Below are 9,168 nucleotides of genomic sequence, written 5' to 3' on the forward strand. Positions count from 1 at the left end.
GATGGGATTCCGCCCCCGATCTGCTGTAGCACGCACTCTTGAAGGCACCTCCGCTTAATTTTCTTTAATATGCCCGCGATTTACAAAGAAATCTCATAATAACACATTACTACTGTTATTGTGAGATTTTAATTTCATTATTAAAATTTCTCCCCTTTTTCTGTACAACCAAAAGGGCACCTTTAGATTTGTCAGCGAAAGGGGCCCGTTCTGTGCACGTCTGTGAGGACACACACTCCCGCATGCAAACTCACACTTATTTTATGGGTCCTAGCAAAAAAACAAACAAACAAAACAAACAAACAAACAAAAAAAAAAAAACAAACAAACAAACAAACAAACAAAAATACTAATGTTTATTCGTTTACAGACAGCAATAATTTACAGAGCACAAAAACAGTGGTAAACTTGTAAAAAAAAATTAACAAACATATAGCAGTAAACAAACAATGCCTTTCATTCCCTTTAAATAAATATCACTAAGCATAGTAAAAAAAAAATATGTAAATTACGTTGTTTTTGATAATGGAAGATTATTTGAAAAGACAAACATAATAATCCCCATCATTTGTCTTAGTTTGATACAAATGTAACACTGAAAGTCCCTCCATATGAATTAAAAACTAATTATAGGGTCAAATGTATACAAGTGACAGTTCATAGTATTTTTCAGTTCTTGCAGGAGAAATCTGACATGCAATGGCATACTTTAAAATACACTTGGGTTTGAACTGACCTTTGTAACAACAAAAAAAAAGCAGCAATAAAATTATCCAGGCCTAAATGAAGAATAATCTGTAGGTAATGTGGTTCATTTCAGCTTTAAGCTCAAGACACTCCATAAATACAGATTTATAAAATACATATATATTATTAAAGATGTTCTTTAAAGTTACTTTGTTTCTGTTTGTTTATGGGTTGCTCTGGGATTCCCAAAAATGTATGTTGTTATGGCGATGAGTCACACCTATCAGCAAACAGTACTCCAATGCCTCCCAACACATGCTGGTGATATTCCAACTCATAAATGTGCAAAAACAACTTCTTCCACAGGGTCCCATTGGTTCTGTAGCAGCAAGGCGTGTCCCATATGCTTGAGAGGTGCCTATGTTTTACTCTTGACACTTGTTGTTTTTAAAATTCAACAACTTGAAATCTTGGTTTTGGTTACATCATGTAGCAGGACATCATTGCCATGTCCCTCAAGCCCTCATCAGTCATACAATCTGAAAACGCAAAGACAAGAAATTACAATAAGTGCTTTCGGTTCTCAAATCATTAAAAGCAGTGAACATAGTGATAACATGTTTAAAGGAGCAGGTTATCAAGTTAAAATACTCACTTCTCCTACTCTCTCCGGTGATTTTTTTGCAGAGGCGCCTTATGGATCTCATCAGGCGTCCACTTGGAGATCTTGGCGGAGGACTGTCCGTTTTACGAGGCCTGGGCGCGTCCTGTTCCGGCTCCACGGTATCCTTGTCGTCATCCGTACACTCCTCCAAGCAGCTCGCGGTCACCAGCCGCTCAAAAATGTCCTCATCTACCGGTAGACTGTCTTTGATTCTCGCCTCTGACAGCGGCGTGGAGTGACGACACAGTGGACACAGTAACCGGGGTTCGGGGCCCTCCACTGACTGCGCGAGCGTCAACAGGCAGCTTTAACAAAATGTGTGTTTGCAGATCAGCTGTCGTGGACACCGCCGACCGACGTTGAATGTCCGGTAGCAAATTCCGCACTCGGTTTCTAATAGCATGCTGTCCGTGTTGTTTGTTGTTGTCGCGTACTCGAGAAGTGGTTAATGTTGAAGTGCCGTTGAGTCATGAAAAGGATTCTACAGGTGCATCTCAATAAATTAGAATGTCGTGGAAAAGTTCATTTATTTCAGTAATTCAACTCAAATTGTGAAACTCGTGTATTAAATAAATTCAGTGCACACAGACTGAAGTAGTTTAAGTCTTTGGTTCTTTTAATTGTGATGATTTTGGCTCACATTTAACAAAAACCCACCAATTCACTATCTCAAAAAATTAGAATACATCATAAGACCAATAAAAAAAATGTTTTTAGTGAATTGTTGGCCTTCTGGAAAGTATGTTCATTTACTGTATATGTACTCAATACTTGGTAGGGGCTCCTTTTGCTTTAATTACTGCCTCAATTCGGCGTGGCATGGAGGTGATCAGTTTGTGGCACTGCTGAGGTGGTATGGAAGCCCAGGTTTCTTTGACAGTGGCCTTCAGCTCATCTGCATTTTTTGGTCTCTTGTTTCTCATTTTCCTCTTGACAATACCCCATAGATTCTCTATGGGGTTCAGGTCTGGCGAGTTTGCTGGCCAGTCAAGCACACCAACACCATGGTCATTTAACCAAGTTTTGGTGCTTTTGGCAGTGTGGGCAGGTGCCAAATCCTGCTGGAAAATGAAATCAGCATCTTTAAAAAGCTGGTCAGCATGAAGGAAGGAAGCATGAAGTGCTCCAAAATGTCTTGGTAAACGGGTGCAGTGACTTTGGTTTTCAAAAAACACAATGGACCAACACCAGCAGATGACATTGCACCCCAAATCATCACAGACTGTGGAAACTTAACACTGGACTTCAAGCAACTTGGGCTATGAGCTTCTCCACCCTTCCTCCAGACTCTAGGACCTTGGTTTCCGAATGAAATACAAAACTTACTCTCATCTGAAAAGAGGACTTTGGACCACTGGGCAACAGTCCAGTTCTTCTTCTCCTTAGCCCAGGTAAGATGCCACTGACGTTGTCTGTGGTTCAGGAGTGGCTTAACAAGAGGAATACGACAACTGTAGCCAAATTCCTTGACACGTCTGTGTGTGGTGGCTCTTGATGCCTTGACCCCAGCCTCAGTCCATTCCTTGTGAAGTTCACCCAAATTCTTGAATCGATTTTGCTTGACAATCCTCATAAGGCTGCGGTTCTCTCGGTTGGTTGTGCATCTTTTTCTTCCACACTTTTTCCTTCCATTCAACTTTCTGTTAACATGCTTGGATACAGCACTCTGTGAACAGCCAGCTTCTTTGGCAATGAATGTTTGTGGCTTACCCTCCTTGTGAAGGGTGTCAATGATTGTCTTCTGGACAACTGTCAGATCAGCAGTCTTCCCCATGATTGTGTAGCCTAGTGAACCAAACTGAGAGACCATTTTGAAGGCTCAGGAAACCTTTGCAGGTGTTTTGAGTTGATTAGCTGATTGGCATGTCACCATATTCTAATTTTTTGAGATAGTGAATTGGTGGGTTTTTGTTAAATGTGAGCCAAAATCATCACAGTTAAAAGAACCAAAGACTTAAACTAGTTCAGTCTGTGTGCATTGAATTTATTTAATACACGAGTTTCACAATTTGAGTCGAATTACTGAAATAAATTAACTTTTCCACGACATTCTAATTTATTGAGATGCACCTGTAATATAGTTGAAAGTGGAGGGAAGTGCGTTGGAGGGTGTAGGCGGTGTTTTCTCTCAGCGAAACTGCAATAGTAACACTTCAACATTTCTAAACAAAGTAATGCCACTTTCTGTCTGTAGGCTCGGTGATGTCATTACCTTCAAGAGTTTCAGGACACATTTTTGTACCCCCCCCCAAAAAAAAAAAAAAAAAAATAATAATAATAATAATAATCCTGTTCTGTCCCATTATTTTGTTGTTTCTAAAATGTCTTTCCATTAGGGTTTTGAATTTATGTAAATAAACAAATTGCAAAAAGGGACCTCAAGATAAAAAATAAAAAAAACCTAAAAAATGGAAGCTCAAAATGCAATGTCCTGCTGTATGACATCCAAAACTATTTTATACAGCATTTTTCGAATATATTTTTTATAATGATCGTGCATGCAGCTTCTTTTACCTCATATTAAAAAAAAAAAGAAAAAAGAAAAGAAATTAGACAGATTATATGAACTTTTAAAAATTCATTTGTCACCCCCCCCCCCCCAAAATAACATCGAAATGTCCAAATATAATAATAAAGTTTTAAGATCAAAAGTGGTGGAAAAAATGTAAAAGAAAATGTTGTTTACATTTACAGCACCTATAATGTACACTGTCTCTTATACAAATATATACTGTATATTTTAAAGGGATCGTTCACTCAAAAATTATAATTTTCTTATCATTTACTCACCCTCTTGCCATCTCATACACGTATGACTCTCTCTTTCTGCTGCGGAACACAAAGATATTTTGAAGGATGAATGATGTGTTTTTGTCCATGCAGTGCAAGTCAATGGGGTCCAAAACTTTCAAGCTTCAAAAAGGACATAAAGGCAGCATAATACTAATCCATATAGTGCAAGTTTGTATGCTTTCGCTAGAACTTCCGGTTGTATTGCAGAACCATCTATTTTTGCGAGAACATGCAAACGCACATGCGTCAAGCATAAGGACACATGAACGAGAATCTCTGAAAAACATGCATAGGAGAGCTGAGTGGAAGTGAGGATTTTTTTGTGAATAAGGACTTAATTTGGATTTGTTTCTTAACCAGAGCGATTGACATGGATTAAACCACTTGAGTCGTATGGATTACGTTTTATGCAGCCTTTATGTCCTTTTTAGAGCTTAAAGGGTTTGGACCCCTTTGTCTCACATTGTATAGACAACACATATCCTTCAAAATAAATTTGTTTGTGTTCCATAGAAGAAAGAGAGACATACAAGTTGGAGACGGCATAAGGTTGAGTAATATTAATTTTTTCAATAATAATTTTTGGGTGAACTATTCCTTTAGCCTAAATTTTAGATTGTTATGAAGGGACAGTGAAAACATGACGTAACATCTACTGTCACACAACTGCGTGCATATAAAATTGTATTTAACAATACACTAAAATGGCTGCAATGTTATTTGATATGATGTATAAATTCTTAAATGTCTGAATCACCTCAAATCTTATATCTGTTTTTTTCTTATTTTTTAAAACTGTTTTTGGTAAAGCTAATCATTGATTGACTATTCATTTGTTAATAATAAACAAATAATGTATTAACATTGTGCATTGGCAACACAATGAACAGTCATTCCAATAAAGGTTCAAACGTGTCATAATTAAAGTCCCAGACACAGCTAGCATGTTTTCTATAGGGTGACAAGATTTTGAAAGTCTCAAACTGGGACAACTGGGGGGTTCGAGATACATGCATACATACATATATATATATATATATATATATATATATATATATATATATATATATATATATATATATACACACACAGATGTAACAGGTAAGGATGGGCAAGGAGGAGGCAGGAACCGACTGAGCAGTCAACTAAACTTTTAATGACATAAATCAACTTAAATCAACTTAAACACACACACACACACACAGCGGCCGCATGTGTCTCTCTCTCTCGAACTGGTGCCTCCGGCTCGTCTTTATCCCCCTCCCGGGTGTGCGTCCTCACGGCCTGGCCACGCCTTCCTCCTCATCACACTCCTCAACCGCCCGACTCAGGCCGGGGAAACCTCCGGCATGACATACTCCCCTCCCTCCTGAAGGGGAGGTGTTGCCCTTCCTCCCCTCCTGCCGGTAGGTCTTTCCCACCTCTCTTGAGCCCTGGGAGAGACAAGGGGAGGGAGAGGGGAGAGGGAAAGAGCGAAGGGTAGAGACAGAGAGGAGAGAGAGAAAAACTCGCTCGTCAGTCCCTGGACACGCCGTCGCCTGGTCCTCAGCCACTCCCCTGGCCTCTGGTGGACGACAGCCACTCCTCCCCTGGCAGACGGCAGTGAGTCCTCTGACCCCTGGTGGATGGAAAGGCTCCTCCCCTTTCTGGCAGATGGCAGCGGCTCCTGCCTGGCGCACGGCAGTGACGAGGACTCCACAACGGCACATCCCTCCTCCTTCCTGGGTTTCAGCACCAATGTAACGGGTAAGGATGGGCAAGGAGGAGGCAGGAACTGGCTGAGAAGTCAACGAAACTTTCAGTGACATAAATCAACTTAAACACACACACACAGTGGCCGTGTGTGTGTCTCTCTCTCTCTCGAACTGGTGCCTCCAGCTCATCTTTATCCCCCTCCCAGCTGATTAGAACAATTCAGGGATGGGCATGCGTCCCCACGGCCCGACCACGCCCTCCTCCTCGTCACAACAGCATATATATATATATATATATATATATATATACATACATACATTGTATTACAATATGTAGCTAAATTCAATATACAGCCAAAAATATTGGCACCCTTGGTAAATAGGAGCAAAGAAGGCTGTGAAAAAAAAAAATCTGCATTGTTTATCCTTTTGAACTTTTATTCAAAAAAATTAAAAAATTCAAACCTTAAATTGAAGTAAAAACAATTGAAACAGGGGAAATATGTCATTATTAAAAAAAAAATTCCAAAATGCATTGGCCATAATTATTGGCAGTAATTATTCAATACTTTTTGCAGCCTCCCTTTGCCATCTAAGTCTTCTCTTATAATGCCTAATGAGGTTGGAGAACACCTGGCAAGGGATCTGAGACCATTCCTCCATACAGAATCTCTACAGATCCTTCAAATTAAGAGATCCATGTTGGTGGACTCTCCTCTTCAGTTCACCCCACACATTTTCTGTGGGGTTCAGGTCAGGGGACTGGGATGGCCATGGCAGAACCTTGATTTTGTGGTCAGTGAACCATTTTTGTGTTGATTTTGATGTTTTTGTTGGATCAGTGTCCTGCTGGAAGATCCAACCAGGGCCCATTATAAGCTTTCTGGCAGAGGCAGCCACGTTTTGATTTTTTATCTGTTGGTATTTGTTAGAGTCCGTGATGCCATGTATCCGAACAAGATGTCCAGGACCTCTGGCAGAAAAACAGTCCCACAACATTAAAGATCCAGCATCATGTTTAACCGTGGGCACTGGGTACTTCTTCATCTCAGTGTGCGCCAAACCCATCTCTGGTGTTTGCTCTTTTTTTGTTTCATCTGACCATAAAACCAGGTTGCATTTGAAGTTCCAGTAGTGTCTGGCAAACTGAAGACGCTTGAATTTGTTGGATGAGAGTAGAGGCTTTTTTTCTTGAAACCTTCCCAAACAACTTGTGGTGATGTAGGTGATGTCTGACCCCAAGACCCAACTAATTTCTGCAGTTCTCCAGCTGTGATCCTTGGAGATTCTTTGGCCACTTGAACCATCCTCCTCACCGAGCGTGGAGACAATATAGACACAAGTCCTTTTCCAGGCTGATTCTTAAGATCTCCAGTTGATTGGAACTTCTTAATTATTGCCCTGATGGTGGAAATGGGCATTTTCTTATAGCCACTTCCCATTTTCTGAAGCTCAACAACATTTTGCCGCCCATCAGAACTATATTCTTTAGTCTCACCCACTGTGATTGATGATTAAGGGAATTTGGCCTGTGTGTTACCTCATATTTATACCCCTGTGAAACAGGAAGTCATGGCTGAACAATTTCATGTTCCTAGTCACCCAGGTGCACTAAAAAAATAAAATAAATATGAATGGGAAAATACTTCAGATATATTTTACTCATAAGAATTTCTAGGGGTGCCAATACTTGTGGCCAATGTGTTTAGGAGAAAAATATGTATTTAATAATGAGATATTTCCTCTCTTTCAATTTAGAGTTTTGTGAATTTCTTTAATGAAATATCAAAAGGATAGACAATGCAGATTTTTTTCACAGACATCTTTGCTCATATTTACCAAGGGTGCCAATATTTTTGGCCACAACTGAACAATATTTTATTATATATTGTTTTATACGATTTTAATATGATTTTAACCACATTTTAGATATTTGTCAAATGTACCAGTTCGATATAGCCTATTATATACATATGATGTCATACTGTATTATAATAATAATATGACTTGTCAGCTACACATTTATACACAATATTTGCAACATTGGAACTTAAAAGTTAAAGTACAATTCCACATTTCCACTTTTGTAAAAAATATTTACAAAAAATATATTAAAAAAATACAGCTGTATGAATATGACCTGCAATCTCTTATTTAACACTGTGGCCATGGGAAAGTGAACATTTACAGTGACAGCAAAACATTTCGATTCAATTTTCACGTGTTGTGCAAAGAAATAGGTTGACTTCTTTCATTTGGACATTTCTAATTTGCGCTGGATGATGCCTGAGAGCGGCAGAGAGCGCCAAGCGTGAGTCGTTGTCATGGTAACCAGATAGCTCAGAGCGGATTGCTAGAATTAAAGTATCGTCAAATCATCGTGCAATGCAATAAAATATCTTCCCTTCCCTCCAATTGATACCAGACACGATACCAATAAGGATGTTGAGGATATTTAATTTCAAAGAAAAAAAATCAGTGAGCCTAACAGCTGAAACCGGAAAGGTTTCAGCTTTAGAGAAAGGACGAGACGCCGGGACACACCTCGTAAAACCGGGACCGACTTCTGGTCACCCTAGTTTTCTACCTGCTCTGCTTCTCTCCATGATGTACTGTAGTGATTCCCTCCAGCTCTGTCTTTGCTAATATAATGAGGGCAATGGACCATCTGCTATTTCTGTCACCGCCTAGTGGCATCTTCATGTTAAGGTCATAGCGGGTTTTAAAGTTTAAAAACCTATCGCAATAAAAACGAAAGATTATTTTTAATTTCGTTTTTTCAGAGCCATAAAAATGCATTTTAATTTAGTTTCAGTTTTTCTAATTATGTTGATTTTTATTTTTATTTATTTGATTTTTATTTTGACCGATGTTACAGTGGTGATCGACGCTGTACTGCCATCTATCGATGTGGATCAGCATGATCGTCTCTGCTGCCCCGTCAGCTTTGGAATTTCATTAGCATCTGGAAAATGTCGGTGTTTCAGGTCATTTCTAATGTTATTTATTACATGCTTCTACTGTTAATGATAGATTGTTATTGTACCTCATATCAGTAATCTTTGGAGACTGTCTACGTTTCAACGTTATTTCTAAAGACAGTTATTACCTTTATTAGAGAACTGCTTAGCGTAAAATAAACCTCAATTATCTAGCGATACAGAATGTCAAGGTAAAGGAAAGATTATAATTATTTTTGATGATCAAATTTAGCATGTCCACGATTACTGTATTTGAAGAACTCGTTTTATTTCCAAGCAACCAACGTCATGGTTTACACAAAATCCACAACAATCGCTGTACCAAGATACTTTGCACTAAATGAATGAA

The 9,168-nt window shown here is 39.0% G+C and overlaps 1 pseudogene; it reads right to left on the minus strand.

The window, feature by feature from the left end:
* Positions 1-465: 465 nt before the first annotated feature.
* On the minus strand, positions 466-1,754 carry LOC127415534 (RING finger protein 227-like; annotated as a pseudogene).
* Positions 1,755-9,168: the final 7,414 nt, after the last annotated feature.

Source organism: Myxocyprinus asiaticus, chromosome 2, assembly GCF_019703515.2.
Source record: "Myxocyprinus asiaticus isolate MX2 ecotype Aquarium Trade chromosome 2, UBuf_Myxa_2, whole genome shotgun sequence".
Taxonomy (NCBI): Eukaryota; Metazoa; Chordata; class Actinopteri; order Cypriniformes; family Catostomidae; genus Myxocyprinus; species Myxocyprinus asiaticus.